Below are 22,930 nucleotides of genomic sequence, written 5' to 3'. Positions count from 1 at the left end.
ACCCAGTATTTCTTGGAAAACTATACTTAATCAAATAACAGATGTTTTACAGTAGGTGTAAACAGCGGTCCTAATAAGTGATTAAAGTTACCAGCATAGCACACCCATTGGCTTATTATCATTACCAAAACAGATGTAAAAATGCTGCAGTAATGAGATGTGTGTTTTGGTAATGAGAGGCCCTTAGATCAATCTGCAAGGAATAGGAGACTGACATTATTAGTCAGCAAACAATTCATCACATCACTAAAGCCCATTCATGCCTCCATGTTGGTACAGTAATGGTTCTCTGAGTTTCTCCCAATTTGAACGTTTTAAGTCATTTCGGTAATGAAAAGTTCAAGTGTGGTAATGGGGGTGTTTGAGAAAAAGATCCTCATTCTTTAGACAGTGTATAAGTGAATAAATTAAACTTGTGCTCATCCAATGACTACTACTCTAGATCAATGGTTCCCAACAGGGCATGATGAATATTTGAAAAGTTGAATCAGGTGTGCTTGTCCTAGGCTAAAAATGTGTACTTTTGGGGTTCGAGCACTGGAGTTGGGGACCACTGCTCTAGATGATGAATCATGGGTTTTACAAGAACTTGTCAGTGTCACAGTAATAAGAAACATGTCCACATACAATGTGTTTTTACGTAAATATTATATATTGAGCAAAAATATAAATGCAACATTCAACAATTTAAATTATTTTTACTGAGTTACAGTTCATATAAGGAAATCAGTGAATTAAAATAAATTCATTAGGCCCTAATCTATGGATTTCACATGACTGGGCAGGGGCGCAGCCATGGGTGTGTCTGGGAGGGCATAGGCCCACTCACTTGTGAGCCAGGCCCAACCACTGGGGACCCAGGCCCAGCCAATCAGAATGAGTTTTTCCCCACAAAAGGGCTTTATTACAGACAGAAGTACTCACAATTTCCATCGCCTGTCTGGGTGGCTGGTCTCAGACAATCCTGCAGGTGAAGTAGTCGGATGTGGATATCCTGGGCTGGCGTGGTTACACGTGGTCTGCAGTTATGAGGCCGGTTGGATGTACTGCCAAATTCTCTAAAACGATGTTGTGGTAGAGGAATGAACATTACATTCCCTGGAAACAGCTCTGGTGGACATTGTTGCAGTCAGCATGCCAATTGTACACTCCCTCAAAACTTTAGACATCTGTGGCATTGTTTTGTGTGACAAAAATGCACATTTTAGACTGGCCTTTTATTGTCCCCAGCACAAGGTGCACCTGTGTAATGATCATGCTGTTTAATCAGCTTCTGGATATGCCACACCTGTCAGGTGGATTGAATATCTTGGCAAAGGAGTAATGCTCACTAAAAGGAATGTAAACAACTTTGTGCACAAAATTTCTGAAATATAAGCATCCAGACATTAAAACAGCATTCAACAATACAAAAGCATGTATTGAACTCAATAGGATATCAAATAAATAATTGAATTTGTTATAAAATGTATTTTCCAGTGTTAATTATAAGACATGAACAAATGCATCAGTGATTAGTGTTGTCACGCTACCAGGCCAAGTAACACAATGCCGAGTAGTATCGAGACACCACAGGGGGAAAAATTCAGAGGCCTAGTGTCCTGTTCGACCCATCCCCTGGACACTTGTTACCATTTATAAGAGTTATGCACATTTACTACACAAAATGCCAATCACTGATATTCACACTTTTACTCACTTTAAAAAACGTCTTGAATTTAATATAATATAATATTATAGAGCGGCTAATTTGCATATATTTGCAAAGGCCTACCTGTGATTCGGCTTGAGGAATGTGAGGAAGGAATATACAGTACATGCATACTGATCTGCATGTCATTGTGGCAATAAAGGGAAAACACTGCATGAAGCATTCTCTTCAATTAACACAGACAAACACTCTCCATCCGTCCCCCACTGTCCGTCTCCCCCTTATAAACAAAAAACACTTTCTCAACCAAAAATACCCACACAGCTCCCAACTTACGCACCAAACATAATGCAAGGAGCACCAGAAAGAGAAAGATTTTTTTATACATTTAGGTCTATACAAATTCTAACTTTAAAGCTCATCTCCTGCCTGTCACCAAGGGAGTACCCCAAGGCTCAATCCTAGGCCCAACGCTCTTCTCAATTTACATCAACAACATAGATCAGGCATTAGGAAGCTCTCTTATCCATTTATATGTAGATGATACAGTCTTATACAGAGCTGGCCACTCCCTGGATTTTGTGTTAAATGCTCTACAACAAAGCTTTCTTAGAAAGCTTGGGCACCCTTACCCTGAACCTTGTTCTGAACACCTCCAAAACAAAAAGGTAATGTGGTTTGGTAAGAAAAATGCCGCTCTTCCCACAGGTGTTCTTACTGCCACTGAGGGTTCAGAGCTTGAGGTAGTCACCTCATTCAAGTACTTGTGAGTCCTTTTCCCAGCACATATCAAAGCTGCAGGCTAAAGTTAAATCTAAACTTGGTTCCCTCTATCGTAAACGCTCCTCTTTCACCCCAGCTGACAAACTAACCCTGATTCAGATGACCATCCTACCCATGCTAGATTTCGGACACATAATTTAAAGATCGGCAGGTAATGGTGCTCTCGAGCGGCTAGACGTTCTATACCATTCGGCCATCAGATTTTCCACCAATGCTCCTTATAGGACACATCACTGCATTCTACACTCCTCTGTAAACTGGTCATCGCTGTATACCTTCACAAGACCCACTCCCCCACATCTGAGAGATCTACTGCAGCCCTCATTCTCCACATACAACACCAGTTCTGTCAGTCACATGTTGTTAAAAGGTCCCCAAAGCACACACATCCCTGGGTCGCTCCTTTTTTCAGTTCGCTGTTGCTACCATGCTGTGTTGTAATGTTTTGCTGTTATGTTGTGTTATGTCTCTACTTATGTAGTGTGGTCTCTTGTTATGATGTGCGTTTTGTCCTTTATTTATCTTGTGCCATTTTTCCGTGAAACAGAGAATGCTACAATCTCTGATGTCTCTGGAAGGCAACCCTTGCTTGAATTTCATCTACCTTGTTGTCAAGAGACGGGACATTGGTGAGTAGTATACTCAGGAGCGGTGGGCAATGTGCGCGTCTACTTAGCCTTACGTGGAGGCCGCTCCATCTGCAGTGCCGTTGTTTTGCGTCAGCTTCTGGGATTAGATCCATTGTCCTAGGTGGTGGTCCAAACTGAGGATCCGCTTCTGGAAAGTTGTATTCCTAGTCGTAATGTTGGTAAGTTGACGTCGCTCTTATATCCAATAGTTCTTCCCGGCTGTTTTTAATAAGACTTAAGATTTCCTGGGGTAACAATTTAAGAAATAAATTTAAAAAACTAAAAACTGCATAGTTTCCTATGGACTCGAAGCGGGGCGACCATCACGGTCGGCGCCATCTAGAGACTCAGGAGGAGGAGGTGAGAAAGGCACTTGGAGTGTGGTGTCAGGAAAACAACCTCTCACTCAACCTCAACAAAACAAAGGTGATGATCATGGGCTTCAGGAAACAGCAGAGGGAGCACCCCCCAATCCACAAGGAAGGAACAGCAGTGGAGAAGGTGGAAAGTTAAGTTCCTCAGTGTACACGTCACAGACAAATTTGAATTGGTCCACCCACACAGACCGTGTGGTGAAGAAGGTGCAGCAGCACCTCTTCAACCTCAGGAGGCTGAAGAAAATTTGTCTCGTCACCCAAAACCCTGACAAACTTCTACAGATGCACAATCGAGAGCATCCTGTCGGGATGTATCACAGCCTGGCACGGCAACTGCACCGCCCTCAACCGCAAGACTCTCCAGAGGGTGGTGCGGTCTGCACAACGCATCACCGGGGACAAACTACCTGCCCTCCATGACAGCTACAGCAACCGATGTCACAGGAAGGCCAAAAAGATCATCAAGGACAACAACCACCTAAGCCAGTGCCTGTTCACATCGCTACAATACAGAAGGCGAGGTCAGTACAGATGCATCAAAGCTGGGACCGAGAGACTGAAGGCCATCAGACTGCTACAACAACAATCACTTACTCAGAGGCTGCTGTCTAGATTGAGACCCAATGACTGGCTACTTTAATAAATGGATCACTAGTCACTTTAAAACAATGCCACTTTAAATAATGCACTTCAATAATGTTTACATATCTTATGTTACTCATATATGAATATACTGTATTTTTTATCATTTATTGCACCTTGCCAATGCCACTCAGCCATCGTTCATCCATATATTGTACATGTATTACATGTACATATTCCCATTTAGATGTGTGTGAATTAGGCAGTTGTTGGGAAATTGTTAGATATTTCCGCCCTGTCGGAACTAGGAGTACAAGCATTTCGCTACACTCGCATTAACATCTACTAACCATGTGTATGTGAGCAATAAAATTTGATAAAGCAAAAATAATTATAAAAAATAAAACAGGATTTGAAATTTTACCAAAATTATCTAAGTAAACAAAACTGAAATATCACATTTACATAAATATTCAGACCCTTTACTCGGTACTTGAAGCAACTTTGGTAGAAATTACAGCCTCGACTCTTCTTGGGTATGACGCTACAAGCTTGGGACTAGATACCGATACCGATTATTGGAGGACCAAAAAAAGACTATATCGATTAATCTTTAAATACATTTTTTAATTTATTGGTAATAATGACAATTACAACACTGAATGAACACTTATTTTAACTTAATATAATACATCAATAAAAATACATTTAGCCTCAAATAAATAAAGAAACATGTTCAATTTGGTTTAAATAATGCAAAAACAAAGTGTTGGAGAAGAACATTGTTGAAAGTGTTGCATTTATATTTTTGTTCAATATATTTTACAGCCACTGTAGTTAACTATATTCTAATCATATTGAACTGATTTTTTTGGGAAAGATTTGTCACTTGAATCTCCACCTATTTCAAATGAGACCACACATATAGATAGAAAACGATATGTGCACTTTAATGGAGCAGAAGTCAGTGTGTTGTGATTCTGGATGGCCAGATTGCTAGCAAGAATGACAAGAAACTGCCATTTGGAGAATCATAAGAGCCTCGTTTCATCTTGTTCTTGATACCATGGGTTATTTTTAGGTGTTTTGATTGGCGGAAATTGTAGAAAAGCTAAAAAAAAAATTGTAGAAAAGCTGCATTGCTTGCCAAATGATTGCAGCTTTATCCCAAATTCAAAATAGACTGGTTGATAAAAGTAGGGAAATGTTTTCCAACCATCAGATGTAAGATGCAGTTCTGGAATAATAGGAGTCTCATCTATTTTAGGCTTTTTGTGAACTGCTATAGTGTGCCATTTACTCCCCGTAAACCTAGGCAGGTTCCAGACTGAAATATGCAACAAAAACATTGTTTTAATTGAAGGCAAATAACATTACTTACATTTTAAAAGTATCATTTATCAGACCCTCTTATCCAGAGCGACTTACTTAGTGCATTCATTTTCTTTTTGAACCTTTACTTAACTAGACAAGTCAGTTAAGAACAAATTCTTATTTACAATGACTGCCTACACCGGTCAAACCCAGATGACGCTGAGCCAATTGTGCACCGCCCTATGGGACTCCTATTCACGGCTGCTTGTGATACAGCCTGGAATCGAACCAGGGTGTCTGTAGAATTGCCTCTAGCACCGAGATGCAGTGCCTTAGAATGCTGCGCCCCTCGGGAGCCCCCAAATTCATCAGTCTAGGGGCATACTTTGTTTCATGTTCAACAAAAGCTTACTCACCAAGTTTAAGCAAAAGAAAATGTGCCAAATATGGGCATCTTCTGGTTAAAAATGGAATAATGTTAACTTTCTAATGCTTTAAATTGTATGTCTCAACATTGAAAAGGGAATAACACCGTTGAAACTGGAGTAAACGGTGAACAATGACAAGAAAGACGCACCTGTTTCAGTAATGCAAGTCGCGGCTCAAATGGCCGTGCAGTCCACCAAAGGAATTCATTTCAAAGAACCTCAAGTCTTTTTTACTAATAGCAGATCATTTATGGTTTGTGGATAAATTCATTATTACCTTGCGGCCTTACTGAATTTAGCAACGTATGATCAAAATTTGAAAAATAGCCTACGAAAGCCCACACTCTGTAGGGTAAATAAAGACTACATTTCCATGCGGTGCACAATTGGCCCAGCGTCATCTGGGTTTGCACACCCCTAGCTAGATCAAACAAACACAAAATGTACAAAACATTAGGAACACCTTCCAAATATTGAGATGAGCCCACTTTTGCCCTCAGAACAGCCTCAATTGTGGGCATGGACTCTACAAGGTATCGAAAGTGTTCCACAGGGATGCTGGCCAATGTTGACTCCAATGCTTCCCATAGTTGTGTCAAATTGGCTGGATGTCCTTTGGGTGGTGGACCATTCTTGAGCGTGAAAAACACAAGCAGCTTTGCAGTTCTTGGCAAATAGCTTCTAACCCCCCAGATCATCAGGCTGCTAATTAACCACCACTAGTCAGCTACCTACTCCCGTTGTCCCCTCCTAATCCCCCACCAACTGACATTTCACCCTGCCTCCACCCCAGTGGACATTTAGCATGATGAATAGCCACCACTAGTCAGCTACCTACTCCCCTTGTCCCCTCCTAATCCCCCACCAACTGACATGTCACCCTGCCTCCACCCCAGTGGACATTTAGCATGATGAATAGCCACCACTAGTCAGCTACCTACTCCCCTTGTCCCCTCCTAACCCCCCACCAACTGACATTTCACCCTGCCTCCACCCCAGTGGACATTTAGCATAATGAATAGCCACCACTAGTCAGCTACCTACTCCCCTTGTCCCCTCCTAACCCCCCACCAACTGACATTTCACCCTGCCTCCACCCCAGTGGACATTTAGCATGATGAATAGCCACCACTAGTCAGCTACATACTCCCCTTGTCCCCTCCTAATCCCCCACCAACTGCACATTTCACCCTGCCTCCACCCCAGTGGACATTTAGCATGATGAATAGCCACCACTAGTCAGCTACCTACTCCCCTTGTCCCCTCCTAACCCCCCCACCAACTGACATTTCACCCTGCCTCCACCCTAGTGGACATTTAGCATGATAAATAGCCACCACTAGTCAGCTACCTACTCCAATCCCCCCCTGCTCCACCGGTCTTATTTCCATTTGTCCTGTAATGTTGAAGCGCAAGAATTTCACTATACTCTGTAATTACAGTGAGCTCCAAAAGTATTGAGACAGTGACATGTTGTTTTGTTTTGGATTTGAAATGATACAATGACTGAGGTTAAAGTGCAGACTGTCAGTTTTAATTGGATGGTATTTTCATCCACATCGGGTGAACCATTTAGAAATTACAGCAGTTTTTAGTGACAAATTCACTTGTGCCTATTAAAGAAGTCAAAAGTATTGTATTTGGTCCCATATTCCTAGCACACAATGATTACATCAAGCTTGTGACTCTACAAACTTGTTGGATGCATTTTTTGTATGTTTTGGTTGTGTTTCACATTATGTTGTGCCCAATAGAAACCAAAGGTAAATAATGCTGTATATCGATTTGGAGTCACTTTTATTGTAAATCAGAATATAATGTTTCTAAACACTGTTACATTCATGTGGATGCTGCCATGATTACGGATAGTCCTGAATGAATTGTGAATAATGATGAGTAAGAACGTTACAGACTAGAGGTCGACCGATTAATCGGAATGGGCGATTAATTAGGGCCGATTTCAAGTTTTCATAACAATCGGAAATCGGTACTTTTGGGCGCCGATTTCCGATTCTTTTTTAAATTTTTAAAATGTTTATTTTTTTTATTTTTTATACCTTTTATTTAACTAGGCAAGTCAGTTAAGAACACATTCTTATTTTCAATGACTGCCTAGGAACTGTGGGTTAACTGCCTTGTTCAGGGGCAGAACAACAGATGTTCACCTTGTCAGATCAGGGGTTTTCCAATCTTGCAACCGCACAGTTAACTGGTCCAATGCTCTAACCATTGCACTCCACGAGTAGCCTGCCTGTTACGCGAATGTAGTAGAGGCCAAGGTAAATTGCTAGCTAGCATTAAACTGATCTTATAAAAAACAATCATAATAAGTACTGATCCAGTTTAGCAGGCAATATTAACCAGGTGAAATTGGGTAATTTCTCTTGCGTTCATTGCACGCAGAGTCCGGGTATATGCAACAGTTTGGGCTGCTTGGCTCATTACATAATTATGACATACATTGAAGGTTGTGCAATGTTACAAGAATATTTAGACTTCGGGATACCGCCCGTTAGATAAAATACCGAACGGTTCCGTATTTCACTGAAATAATAAACATTTTGTTTTCGAAATGATAGTTTCCGGATTCGATCATATTAATGGCCAAAGGCTCGTATTTCTGTGTGTTATTAAGTTTTAATTAAGTCTGATTTGATAGAGCAGTCTGACTGAGCAGCAGCAGGCCCATAATCATTCATTCAAACAGCACTTTCGTGCGTTTTGCCAGCAGCTCTGCCAGCAGAGCGCTGTTTATGACTTCAAGCCTATCAGCCTAATGGCTGGTGTAACCAATGTGAAATGGCTAGCTAGTTAGCTGGGTGTGCGCTAATACTGTTTCAAACGTCACTCGCTTTTAGATTTGGAGTAGTTATTCCCCTTGCGCTGCTAGGGCAGCGGCTTTTGTGGAGCTATGGGTAACGATGCTTTGAGTGTGGCTGTTGTCTATGTGTTCCTGGTTCGAGCCCAGGTAGGGACAAGGAGGGGGAGGAAAGCTATACTGTTACACTGGCAATTCTATAGTGCCTATAAGAACATCCAATAGTCAAAGGTATATGAAATACAAATGGTATAGAGAGAAATAGTCCTATAAATACTATATTAACTACAACCTAAAACTTCTTACCCTGGAATATTGAAGTCTCATGTTAAAAGGAACCACCAACTTTCATATGTTCTCATGTTCTGAGCAAGGAATTTAAACGTTAGCTTTTTTACATGGCACATATTACTTTAATCTCCAACACTTTTTTTTGCATTATTTAAACCAAATTGAACATGTTTCTTTATTTATTTGAGGCTAAATTGATTTTATTTATGTTTAATATTTAAAAAATAATATAAGTATTAATTCAGTATTGTTGTAATTGTCATTATTAGAAATAAAATAAAAATGGCAGATTAATCAGTATCGGCTTTTTTGGTCCTCCAATAATCGGTATCGATATTGAAAAATCATAATCGGTCGACCTCTATTACAGACGCACAAATATCATACCCCAAGACATGCTAACTTCTCACTATGACACTAACAGGAGATTAGCAATATGGGGGGGGGATATGATATTTGTCCCCCGTAGAATGGGAGGGCTTTGTACAAAAGGTGCTGTAATTTATAAACAGTTGACCAGATATGGATGAAAATAACCTCAAATTAAAGCTGACAGTCTAACTTTTAACCTTAGTCATTGTATAAGAGCCAAAACTACTAAATGTGTCACTGTTGTCCCAATACTTTTGGGGCTCACTGTACATCTGTAACCCTGTACGTGAGACAATTGAACTATCTACTCTAATCATGCCACAATGTTAGAGTTCAGACAATGGATTAACTGAATAAAACTCAGTTTAGTAAACAGCCAACTGGTTTGATAAAACAAGAAACAAAGTTTAAATTCAAGATAAAGAACAACATCTACTGTCTGCAATTGGCTCCTTCAGTTTCCTGTTAGTCTGCTGCAGTAGATTATGTTGTGTGGTGTTTCCCAGGCAGGCTAAAGCTGGGTCACACCTGTTCCCCTGCTAGCTCTTCCGGCCGGCTGAGGGAAAGGGAAGTGTTCAAAGGCCAGGGTGTCACATGACATTTCCTTTACAAGTACGCTTGTGCTTGGCTGTCCCCCCACACCCCTCTCCCAATCCTCCCCAAAATGAATAAGAGGTGAGTGTCTCTCTGAAACACGACCAAATAAAGACTCTCAGGTCAGGTCAAGTTCTGAGTCATCTCTCTGGCAAACTACCACACACATGCTATGCAGCGCTGGGAATTGCCGGGGACCTCAAGATACAATATTATCGCAGTACTTACGTGCCGATACGATATGTATTCCGATTTACACAATTCTATGTATTGTGATTCAATACTGTGATTTTATTGCTATTCCATGGTCCAAACATATTGCTCACCTGCTGCAGAGGGACAATATGAGAACCATGGGAAAACGAGTTATGATCAGTCATGGAAATAAAAGTGCTGAAAACTAAATTGGCTCCCTATTTTAAAATAAGATCAAGAACAAGCTATGAAGGAAAAAATACTAGAGTTTTTTTGCAGGTACAGCCAACTAGCGCAAAATAATATTGCGATATTGTCATTTCGATACATTGTAAAAAAAATAATAATAATAAATAAAAAAGATATCCCAATTTGTAATTGTATTGATTTTATCCCCCATCACTAATGCCATGCTGAATTTGATTAATTTGGAGAGAAAAAAATGCAGTTCAACAGAAGTTTTTAGATACCTCTGGGGAACAGTGTAGGTGTAAATCTACTATCAACCAACCACCATATAAAATATTTATGATATGAAAAGTGAAAGGGAAAGAGCAAACAGAATGCCCATGTCCAAGGTGACATCTGAGAAGTATTCCAAGCAATTCAACTTTCTAAAAATAAAAATCTGTGACCCATTCAGTCATGGACGGTCAGTGAGGCTTGTGAATTTTGACTGAAAATATCATTAATGGACTGGTCAGTTTTGACCTGGCTTGTACAATGTACCTTCTCCGCTATGCAATCTGGTTTCAGAGCTGGTCGTGGGTGCACCTCAGCCACGCTCAAGGTCCTAAACGACATCAATAAGAGACAATACTGTGCAGCTGTATTCATCGACATGGCCAAGTCTTTCGACTCGGTCATTCACCACATTCTTATTGGCAGACTCGACAGCCTTGGTTTCTCAAAGGATTGCCTCGCCTGGTTTACCAACTACTTCTCTAATATAGTTCAGTGTGCCAAATCGGAGGGCCTGTTGTCCGGACCTCTGGCAGTCTCTATGGGGTGTCACAGGGTTCATTTCTCGGGCCGACTCTTTCTCTGTATACATCAATGATGTTGCTCTTGCTGCTGGTGATTCTCTGGTACACCTCGACGCAGACGACACCATTCAGTATACTTCTGGCCCCTCTTTGGACACTGTGTTAACTAACCTCCAGACAAGCTTCAATGCCATACAACTCTCCATCCATGGCCTCCAACTGCTCTTAAATGCAAGTAAAACTAAATGTATGCTACCGATCACTGCTCGCCCGTCCAGCATCACTACTCTGGACGGCTCGGACTTAGAATACGTGGACAACTATAAATACCTAGGTGTCTGGTTAGACTGTAAACACTCCTTCCAGACTTTCATTAAGCATCTCCAATCCAAAATTAAATCTAGAATTGGCTTCCTACACCCTCATAAAACTGACCACCCACCGATCCTCGACTTCAGTGATGTCATCTATAAAATAGCCTACAACACTCTACTCAACAAACTGGATGCAGTCTATCACAGTGCCATCCGTTTTGCCACCAAAGCCCCATACACTACCCACCATTGCGACCTGTACGCTCTCGTTGGTTGTCCCTCGCTTCATACTCGTTGCCAAACCCACTGGCTACAGGTTATCTACAAGTCTCTGCTAGGTAAAGCCCCGCCTCATCTCAGCTTACTGATCACCATAGAAGCACCCACGCGTAGCACATGCTCCAGCAGGTATATCTCACTGGTCACTCCCAAAGCCAATTCCTCCTTTGGTCGTCTTTCCTTCCAGTTCTCTGCTGCCAATGACTGGAATGAACTGCAAAAATCTCTGAAGCTGGAGACTCATATCTCGCTCACTAGCTTTAAGCACCAGCTGTCAGAGCAGCTCACAGATCATTGCACCTGTACATAGCCCATCTATAAACAGCCCATCTATCTACCTACCTCATCCCCATACAGTATTTATTTATCTTGCTCCTTTGCACCCCAGTATCTCTACTTGCACACTCATCTTCTGCACATCTACCATTCCAGTGTTTAATTGCTATATTGTAATTACTTTGCCACCATGGCCTATTTATTGCCTAAACCCCCTCATATTGCCTAAATCTTACCTCATTTGCACACACTGCATATAGACTTTTTGTTTTCCTTTGTTTACTGTATTATTGACTATGTTTTGTTTATTCCATGTGTACGTCTGTTGTTGAATGTGTCGAATTGCTATGCTTTATCTTGGCCAGGTCGCAGTTGCAAATGAGAACTTTGTTCTCAACGAGCCTACCTGGTTAAATAAAGGAGAATTTTTTTTTTTTTTAATAAAACAAAGTATATTGTTGACACTAAAGGATATTAGGTGCTGTATGTTTTCCCAAGCTGGGAATCAATCCAAGATGTCAAAGGCAAGGGCAGAAAGGATTTTTGACACATACTGGTGGGCTGGTATCATCAACCTTAATTTGAAATTTCCCATCTCACTGTACCTCCTAGCATTCACTGTAACAAGTGAGGAAGTAACAAAGTTAACTGCCTGCCATTGTGGACAGTCTCAACTCATGAATGGCAATCATAAAAATGCTGAGTCACTTGTGTAAACAAAAACAGACACATATAATCATCCATCAGACAAGGGAGGGAATTTGACAGTCACCTACACCCTCTCTGGATCAGAAGACGATCCCCCTCACTAACAGAAAAAGTAACTTAATTTTGGTAGGGTATTTAGTTCTCAGTACTCCAATACAGCTTAAACCCATCTAAATGACTATCGTCCTGAAGCACTCACATTTGTAGCCATGAAATGCTTTGAAAGGCGTGGCTCACATCAACACCATCATCCCATACGCCATGGACCCATTCCAATAATGCCCCAACAGATCCACAGATGACACAATCTCTATTGCACTCCACACTGCCCTCTCCCACCTGGACAAGAGGAACACCTATGTGAGAATGCTGTTCATTGACTACAGCTTAGCGTTCAACACCATAGTGCCTTCCAAGCTCATCACTAAGCTAAGGACCCTGGGACAAAACACCTTCCTCTGCAACTGGTTCCTGGACTTCCTGACGGGCCGCCCCCTGGTGGTAAGGGAAGGCAGCAACACATCCACCAATCTGACCATCAACACGGGGGCCCCTCAGGGGTCTGTGCTTAGTCCCCTCCTGTACTCCCTGTTCACACACGACTGCGTGGCCAAACACGACTCTAAGGCCATCATAAAGTTTGCAGATAAAACAATGGTGGCAGGTCTGATCAGCAACGACTATGAGACAGCCTATAGTGAGTAGGTCCGAGACCTGGCTCTCTCTCAATGTCAGCAAGACAAAGAAGCTGATTGTGAACTACAGACAACGGGGGGCAGAGCATGCCCCCATTCACATCGACGGGGCTGTAAGTGTAGCGGGTCGAGAGCTTCATGTTCCTCTGTGTCCACATCACTGAGGATTTATCATGGTTCACAAACACCAATTCAGTGGTGAAGAGTGCACAACAACGCCTCTTCCCCCTGAGGAGGCTGAAAATATTTGGCATGGACAATCAGATCCACAAAGTTCTACTGCTACACCATAATGACCATCTTGACTGGCTGCATCACCGCTTGGTATGGCAACTGCTTGGCATCAGACCGACCACAAGGCACTGAGGACCCCAGGACCACCCATACATAGAATGTATGCACACATGACTGTAAGTCGCTTTGGATAAAAGCGTCTGCTAAATGGCATATATTATTATTATTATATATTAGTTATATGTACATATCTACCTCAATTACCTCGTACCCCTGTGCAGACTCGCCACTGGTACCCAGTGTATAGAGCATGTAATCGTTACTCATTGTGTATTAATCATTACATGTTTTTACTTTGATATTATTTCTAAATTTTCTTTCTTTCTGCGTTCTTGGGAAGGGCCGTAAGTAAGCTTTTCACTGTTATGCCGCGTTCAACACAACTGGGAACTCGGAAATCTCCGACTTCCCAGCGTCCATACAACTAGGAACTCAGGTGACAACTAGTTCAGACTGGCAAAAATCGATTTGAACGCTAAATCCAACTCAGAATTCCAATTCCGACCTGAAGATCACTAAATTCCCAGTTGTTTTAAACGCGACATTAGTCTACACTAACGACAAATGTGTGACTCCTTGTGCAAAAGTCATGGGCAACAGTCCAGACGAGCTCCAAACAGCCATTTAAACAAAGTTGTCAGCAAAACATGATTTGACAACTGCTACATTGATGCACTACTTATAATAATTGAAGTGCCTCATTTTTGTAAATGCTCTACAGAGTCCCATAGTGACCCAACTGTGCCAACGTTACAGTAACCACGCAATGAATGAGCAGGTAATGTTTTATCACTTAATTACCTGCAGTAGCACGGACGAGTCAACTTTTCCCGTTGGTAGTTAGGTAGGCGACTACTGGGTGATATGCCTTTATCCAAGGATCAACTGTAAATAAAATATGTTTTATGATAAATGTCAGAAAATCCTGTCCCAAAAAGACATTGCATATATTTTCGTCCCTGCCAACACAGGAACTTTAAAGCAGATACGATACTTTTGGCCGTTTCTATTCGGAAAACACTTCAAATTTATACCGTTAGGTCCTTTATCTTCTCTCACGCTTCTTCGAGATCTTGACAATCATAATCCGCTCGTATGTTGCTGTCGAGTGCGGGGACAAAAAAACTTTTTAAAAAATGACCCTTCGGTATTTGAACAATTCTGTCAATGCTTCTGCGTAGACTAATCTTTCACTCCTCTGCCTGCTACGATTCTGCTAGCGGCACTAAATATGACGTCACTCGGATACGGTAATGAGGAAACCTTCAAAATAAAAGCCCCCATTTCAAAAACATTGTATGGTGGAAAACTCATTCAAAAGATAACATTTGTATCTATTTCGATTGTTTTGTGCTTATAAGCAAATGCAATAAAACATTTATGGTAAAAAGGCTTTACATATGTTTTAAAAACATTATTTTAAGGCCACTATTAAAAAATACAAATGTTCAGACTGGTATGTGGACAATATTGGGCTGATAGTGAAAAAACGATTCTTCGTGCCGATGTAAGAGTTGGGTTGGGAGTAGTCAGTAGGGTCTGTAGAATCTGTAAATGGTATCATTTCATGGGTCGCTGAATAATACAGTGTTGCTGGCCTTTTTCTACACCTTCCATTTTTTTATCGGACTGTTTCCATGGTTACCCATGAATATCATTCTGAAAGAAATCGCTGGAAAAAAGACCCAATAAGGCAGAATGTTGAATAAAATGACATTTACACTTATTTTACCGTTTGAACATCTTATTGGTCCTTTTGGTGGTAGGATGTGGAGATATGGTAACGTTATCCACAGGAAAGCGTTGCTTACTGTTTTTTTTTGCAGCGCCGGTCTGTCACTTGTATTTTCAACATGCTGAAGCATTGCACATGATGGACAATATGGAAACAATAGACAAACGTAACCACATGTAGTTGACCAAAGCATGTTTCCTCGCAATCAGCTGGAAATGTTTGTCGTTCGGTTAAGCTCCATTATATTGACCAAGTGTTCGTCATGTGCAAATTGCTTCAGTTTTGAAACATAAAACCTGAAATACAAACAATATACAGACCAGCATACTGAAGGTCGGGTTGATAACACTACTCTGTGGATATTTTGTCTTACGTTCCTACCTGCAAAAGGACCACCCGCACAGACAACTTTTATTTTATTCAGCATTCTGGCATGTCGAGGTCGTGAGAGGAAACGTTCCTGATCCACACTCATTTCTCCCAGACGTGGAATTATATGCAGTTCAAAGTCGGGTCTTCAGGCCAACTACAAGCATTTCATATGCCACAACGCAAATCACTGTATATGAAATACATATTGACATAACGAAAACACAATTATTTGTGCTGATGTAAAAGTGGGGTTGGGAGTACTCAGTAGGGTCTGTAGAATGTATATGTGGTATACGTTCAAGGTGCACTGAATAATACAGAGTTTTGCTGGCCTTTTACTACACCCATTCCACAGGCCAAAATCAAATCAAATGTATTTACATAGCCCTTCTTACATCAGCTGATATCTCAAAGTGTTGTACAGAAACCCAGCCTAAAACCACAAACAGCAAGCAATGCAGGTGTAGAAGCACGGTGGCTAGGACAAACTCCATAGAAAGGCCAAAACCTAGGAAGAAACCTAGAGAGGAACCAGGCTATGAGGGGTGGCCAGTCCTCTTCTGGCTGTGCCGGGTGGAGATTATAGCAGAACATGGCCAAGATGTTCAAATGTTCATAAATGACCAGCATGGTCAAATAATAATAATCACAGGCAGAACGGTTGAAACTGGAGCAGCAGCACGCCCAGGTGGACTGGGGACAGCAAGGAGTCATCATGTCAGGTAGTCCTGAGGCATGGTCCTAGGGCTCAGGTCCTCCGAGAGAGAGAAAGAAAGAGAGAATTAGAGAGAGCATACTTAAATTCACACAGGACACCGGATAAGACAGGAGAAGTACTCCAGATATAACAGACTGACCCTTGCCCCCCGACACATAAACCACTGCAGCATAAATACTGGAGGCTGAGACAGGATGGGTCAGGAGACACTGTGGCCCCATCCGATGATACTCCCGGACAGGGCCAAACAGGAAGGATATAACCCCACCCACTTTGCCAAAACACAGCCCCCACACCATTAGAGGGATATCATCAACCACCAACTTACCATCTTGAGACAAGGCAGAGTAACCCAGACAGGAAGATCACGTCAGTGACTCAACCCACTCAAGTGACGCACTCCTCCTAGGGACAGCATGAAAGAGCACCAGTAAGCCATTGACTCAGCCCCTGTAATGGGGTTAGAGGCAGAGAATCGCAGTGGAGAGAAGGGAACCGGCCAGGCAGAGACAGCAAGGGTGGTTCGTTGCTCCAGAGCTTTTCCGTTCCACTTCACACTCCTGGGCCAGACTACACTCAATCATATGACCCACTGAAGAGATGAGTCTTCAGTAAAGACTTAAAGGTTGACACCGAGTCTGCGTCTCTCACATGGGTAGGCAGACCATTCCATAAAAATGGAGCTCTATATGAGAAAGCCCTGCCTCCAGCTGTTTGCTCAGAAATTATAGGGACAATCAGATGGCCTGCGTCTTGTGACCGTAGCGTACGTGTAGGTATGTACGGCAGGACCAAATCGGAAAGATAGGTAGGATTAAGCCCATGTAATGCTTTGTAGGTTAGCAGTAAAACCTTGAAATCAGCCCTTGCCTTAACAGGAAGCCAGTGTAGCACTGGAGTAATATGATCACATGTTTTGGTTCTAGTCAGGATTCTAGCAGCCATATTTAGCACTAACTGAAGTTTATTTAGTGCTTTATCCGGGTAGCCGGAAAGTAGAACATTGCAGTAATCTAACCTAGAAGTAACAAAAGCATGGATTCATTTTTCTGCATCATTTTTGGACAGAAAGTTTCTGATTTTTGCAATGTTACGTAGATGGAAAAAAGCTGTCCTTGAAACAGTCTTGATATGTTCGTCAAAAGAGAGATCAGGGTCCAGAGTAACGCCGAGGTCCTTCACAGATTTATTCGAGACGACTGTACAACCATCAAGATTAATTGTCAGATTCAACAGAAGATCTTTGTTTCTTGGGACCTAGAACAAACATCTGTTTTGTCCGGGTTTAAAAGTAGGAAGTTTGCAGCCATCCACTTCCTTATGTCTGAAACACAGGCTTCTAGCTAGGGCAATTTTGGGAATTCACCATGTTTCATTGAAATGTACAGCTGTGTGTCATCCGCAAGCAGTGAAAGTTAACATTATGTTTTCTATTGACATCTCCAAGAGGTAAAATATATAGTGAAAACAATAGTGGTCCTAAAACGAACCTTGAGGAACACCGAAATTTACAGTTGATTTGTCAGAGGACAAGCCATTCACAGAGACAAACTGATATCTTTCCGACAGATAAGATCTAAACCAGGCCAGAACTTGTCCGTGTAGACAAATTTGGCTTTCCAATCTCTCCAAAAGAATGTGGTGATCGATGATATCAAAAGCAGCACTAAGATCTAGGAGCACGAGGACAGATGTAGAGCCTCAGTCTGATGCCATTAAAAGGTCATTTACCACCTTCACAAGTGCAGTCTCAGTGCTATGATGGGGTCTAAAACCAGACTGAAGCATTTCATATACATTGTTTGTCTTCAGGAAGGAAGTGAGTTGCTGCGCAACAGCTTTTTCTAAACTTTTTGAGAGGAATGGAAGATTCAATATAGGCCGATAGTTTTTTATATTTTCTGTGTCAAGATTTGGATTTTTCAAGAGAGGCTTTATTACTGCCACTTTTAGTGAATTTGGTACACATCCGGTGGATAGAGAGCCGTTTATTATGTTCAACATAGGAGGGCCAAGCACAGGAAGCAGCTCTTTCAGTAGTTTAGTTGGAATAGGGTCCAGTATGCAGCTTGAAGGTTTAGAGGCCAAGATTATTTTCAGCATTGTGTCAAGATATATAGTACTAAAACACTTGAGTGTCTCTCTTGATCCTAGGTCCTGGCAGAGTTGTGCAGACTCAGGACAACTGAGCTTTGGAGGAATACGCAGATTTAAAGAGGAGTCCGTAATTTGCTTTCTAATGATCATGATATTCTCCTCAAAGAAGTTCATGAATGGATTACTGCTGAAGTGAAAGCCATCCTCACTTGGGGAATGCTGCTTTTTAGTTAGCTTTGCGACAGTATCAAAAATACATTTCGGATTGTTCTTATTTCCCTCAATTAAGTTGGATAAATAGGATGATCGAGCAGCAGTGAGGGCTCTTCGATACTGCACGGTCCTGTCTTTCCAAGCTAGTCGGAAGACTTCCAGTTTGCTGTGGTGCCATTTCCGTTCCAATTTTCTGGAAGCTTGCTTCAGAGCTCGGATATTTTCTGTATACCAGGGAGCTAGTTTCTTATGACAATTGTTTTTAGTTTTTAGGGGTGCAACTGCATCTAGGGTATTGCGCAAGGTTAAATTGAGTTCCTCAGCTAGGTGGTTAACTGATTGTTGTCCTCTAATGTCCTTGGGTAGGCAGAGGGAGTCTGGAAGGACATCAAGGAATCTTTGTGTTGTCTGAGAATTTATAGCACGACCTTTGATGCTCCTTATTTGTTGCGATTGCAAACGTAATAACATGGTGGTCCGATAGTCCAGGATTATGAGGAAAAACATTAAGATCCACAACATTTAATCGATGGGACAAAACTAGACATTTACATTACATTTAAGTCATTTAGCAGACGCTCTTATCCAGAGCGACTTACAAATTGGTGCATTCACCTTATGACATCCAGTGGAACAGCCACTTTACAATAGTGCATCTAAATATTTTAAGGGGGAGGGGGGTGAGAAGGATTACTTTATCCTATCCTAGGTATTCCTTAAAGAGGTGGGGTTTCAGGTGTCTCCGGAAGGTGGTGATTGACTCCGCTGTCCTGGCGTCGTGAGGGAGTTTGTTCCACCATTGGGGAGCCAGAGCAGCGAACAGTTTTGACTGGGCTGAGCGGGAACTGTACTTCCTCAGTGGTAGGGAGGCGAGCAGGCCAGAGGTGGATGAACGCAGTGCCCTTATTTGGGTGTAGGGCCTGATCAGAGCCTGGAGGTACTGAGGTGCCGTTCCCCTCACAGCTCCGTAGGCAAGCACCATGGTCTTGTAGCGGATGCGAGCTTCAACTGGAAGCCAGTGGAGAGAGCGGAGGAGCGGGGTGACGTGTGAGAACTTGGGAAGGTTGAACACTAGACGGGCTGCGGCGTTCTGGATGAGTTGTAGGGGTTTAATGGCACAGGCAGGGAGCCCAGCCAACAGCGAGTTGCAGTAATCCAGACGGGAGATGACAAGTGCCTGGATTAGGACCTGCGCCGCTTCCTGTGTGAGGCAGGGTCGTACTCTGCGGATGTTGTAGAGCATGAACCTACAGGAACGGGCCACCGCCTTGATGTTAGTTGAGAACGACAGGGTGTTGTCCAGGATCACGCCAAGGTTCTTAGCGCTCTGGGAGGAGGACACAATGGAGTTGTCAACCGTGATGGCGAGATCATGGAACAGGCAGTCCTTCCCCGGGAGGAAGAGCAGCTCCGTCTTGCCGAAGTTCAGCTTGAGGTGGTGATCCGTCATCCACACTGATATGTCTGCCAGACATGCAGAGATGCGATTCGCCACCTGGTCATCAGAAGGGGGAAAGGAGAAGATTAATTGTGTGTCGTCTGAATAGCAATGATAGGAGAGACCATGTGAGGTTATGACAGAGCCAAGTGACTTGGTGTATAGCGAGAATAGGAGAGGGCCTAGAACAGAGCCCTGGGGGACTCCAGTGGTGAGAGCGCGTGGTGAGGAGACAGATTCTCGCCACGCCACCTGGTAGGAGCGACCTGTCAGGTAGGACGCAATCCAAGCGTGGGCCGTGCCGGAGATGCCCAACTCGGAGAGGGTGGAGAGGAGGATCTGATGGTTCACAGTATCGAAGGCAGCCGATAGGTCTAGAAGGATGAGAGCAGAGGAGAGAGAGTTAGCTTTAGCGGTGCGGAGCGCCTCCGTGATACAGAGAAGAGCAGTCTCAGTTGAATGACTAGTCTTGAAACCTGACTAATTTGGATCAAGAAGGTCATTCTGAGAGAGATAGCGGGAGAGCTGACCAAGGACGGCACGTTCAAGAGTTTTGGAGAGAAAAGAAAGAAGGGATACTGGTCTATAGTTGTTGACATCGGAGGGATCGAGTGTAGGTTTTTTTCAGAAGGGGTGCAACTCTCGCTCTCTTGAAGACGGAAGGGACGTAGCCAGCGGTCAGGGATAAGTTGATGAGCGAGGTGAGGTAAGGGAGAAGGTCTCCGGAAATGGTCTGGAGAAGAGAGGAGGAGATAGGGTCGAGCGGGCAGGTTGTTGGGCGGCCGGCCGTCACAAGACGCAAGATTTCATCTGGAGAGAGAGGGGAGAAAGAGGTCAGAGCACAGGGTAGGGCAGTGTGAGCAGAACCAGCGGTGTCGTTTGACTTAGCAAACGAGGATCGGATGTCGTCGACCTTCTTTTCAAAATGGTTGACGAAGTCATCTGCAGAGAGGGAGGAGGGGGGAGGGGGAGGAGGATTCAGGAGGGAGGAGAAGGTGGCAAAGAGCTTCCTAGGGTTAGAGGCAGATGCTTGGAATTTAGAGTGGTAGAAAGTGGCTTTAGCAGCAGAGACAGAGGAGGAAAATGTAGAGAGGAGGGAGTGAAAGGATGACAGGTCCGCAGGGAGGCGAGTTTTCCTCCATTTCCGCTCGGCTGCCCGGAGCCCTGTTCTGTGAGCTCGCAATGAGTCGTCAAGCCACGGAGCGGGAGGGGAGGACCGAGCCGGCCTGAAAGATAGGGGACATAGAGAGTCAAAGGATGCAGAAAGGGAGGAGAGGAGGGTTGAGGAGGCAGAATCAGGAGATAGGTTGGAGAAGGTTTGAGCAGAGGGAAGAGATGATAGGATGGAAGAGGAGAGAGTAGCGGGGGAGAGAGAGCGAAGGTTGGGACGGCGCGATACCATCCGAGTAGGGGCAGTGTGGGAAGTGTTGGATGAGAGCGAGAGGGAAAAGGATACAAGGTAGTGGTCGGAGACTTGGAGGGGAGTTGCAATGAGGTTAGTGGAAAAACAGCATCTAGTAAAGATGAGGTCGAGCGTATTGCCTGCCTTGTGAGTAGGGGGAGGTGAGAGGGTGAGGTCAAAAGAGGAGAGGAGTGGAAAGAAGGAGGCAGAGAGGAATGAGTCAAAGGTAGACGTGGGGAGGTTAAAGTCGCCCAGAACTGTGAGAGGTGAGCCGTCCTCAGGAAAGGAGCTTATCAAGGCATCAAGCTCATTGATGAACTCTCCGAGGGGACCTGGAGGGCGATAAATGATAAGGATGTTAAGCTTGAAAGGGCTGGTAACTGTGACAGCATGAAATTCAAAGGAGGCGATAGACAGATGGGTAAGGGGAGAAAGAGAGAATGACCACTTGGGAGAGATAAGGATCCCGATGCCACCACCCCGCTGACCAGAAGCTCTCGGAGTGTGCGAGAACACGTGGGCGGACGAAGAGAGAGCAGTAGGAGTAGCAGTGTTATCTGTGGTGATCCATTTTTTTGTCAGTGCCAAGAAGTCGAGGGACTGGAGGGAGGCATAGGCTGAGATGAACTCTGCCTTGTTGGCTGCAGATCGGCAGTTCCAGAGGCTACCGGAGACCTGGAACTCCACGTGGGTCGTGCGCGCTGGGACCACCAGATCAGGGTGGCAGCGGCCACGCGGTGTGGAGCGTTTGTATGGTCTGTGCAGAGAGGAGAGAACAGGGATAGACAGACACATAGTTGACAGGCTACAGAAGAGGCTACGCTAATGCAAGGAGATTGGAATGACAAGTGGACTACACGTCTCAAATGTTCAGAAAGTTAAGCTTACGTAGCAAGAATCTTATTGACTAAAATGATTAAAATGATACAGTACTGCTGAAGTAGGCTAGCTGGCAGTGGCTGCGTTGTTGTTCTCACCACGCGCTCTCACCACTGGTGTCCCCCAGGGCTCTGTTCTAGGCCCTCTCCTATTCTCGCTATACACCAAGTCACTTGGCTCTGTCATAACCTCACATGGTCTCTCCTATCATTGCTATGCAGACGACACACAATTAATCTTCTCCTTTCCCCCTTCTGATGACCAGGTGGCGAATTGCATCTCTGCATGTCTGGCAGACATATCAGTGTGGATGACGGATCACCACCTCAAGCTGAACTTCGGCAAGACGGAGCTGCTCTTCCTCCCGGGGAAGGACTGCCCGTTCCATGATCTCGCCATCACGGTTGACAACTCCATTGTGTCCTCCTCTCAGAGCGCTAAGAACCTTGGCGTGATCCTGGACAACACCCTGTCGTTCTCAACTAACATC

The 22,930-nt window shown here is 43.5% G+C and overlaps 1 protein-coding gene across 2 annotated transcripts in view; it reads right to left on the bottom strand.

Annotated features, from left to right (window-relative positions):
- Nucleotides 1-14,797, bottom strand: part of peak1 (pseudopodium-enriched atypical kinase 1) — a 247,211-nt gene extending 232,414 nt beyond the window's left edge. For both annotated transcript variants that reach the window (XM_046357731.1, XM_046357736.1), the window contains exons 1-2: nucleotides 14,621-14,797; nucleotides 14,388-14,471 (exon numbers count right to left, since the gene is read on the bottom strand). The gene's annotated coding sequence lies outside the window, so the exon portion shown is untranslated. The remainder of the gene's footprint in view (nucleotides 1-14,387; nucleotides 14,472-14,620) is intronic.
- Nucleotides 14,798-22,930: the final 8,133 nt, after the last annotated feature.

This window comes from Oncorhynchus gorbuscha, linkage group LG01 (assembly GCF_021184085.1).
Source record: "Oncorhynchus gorbuscha isolate QuinsamMale2020 ecotype Even-year linkage group LG01, OgorEven_v1.0, whole genome shotgun sequence".
In the NCBI taxonomy this organism is placed as follows: domain Eukaryota; kingdom Metazoa; phylum Chordata; class Actinopteri; order Salmoniformes; family Salmonidae; genus Oncorhynchus; species Oncorhynchus gorbuscha.
Note: the sequence above shows the minus strand (reverse complement) of the source record. Positions and strands in the feature narration are given on the sequence as shown.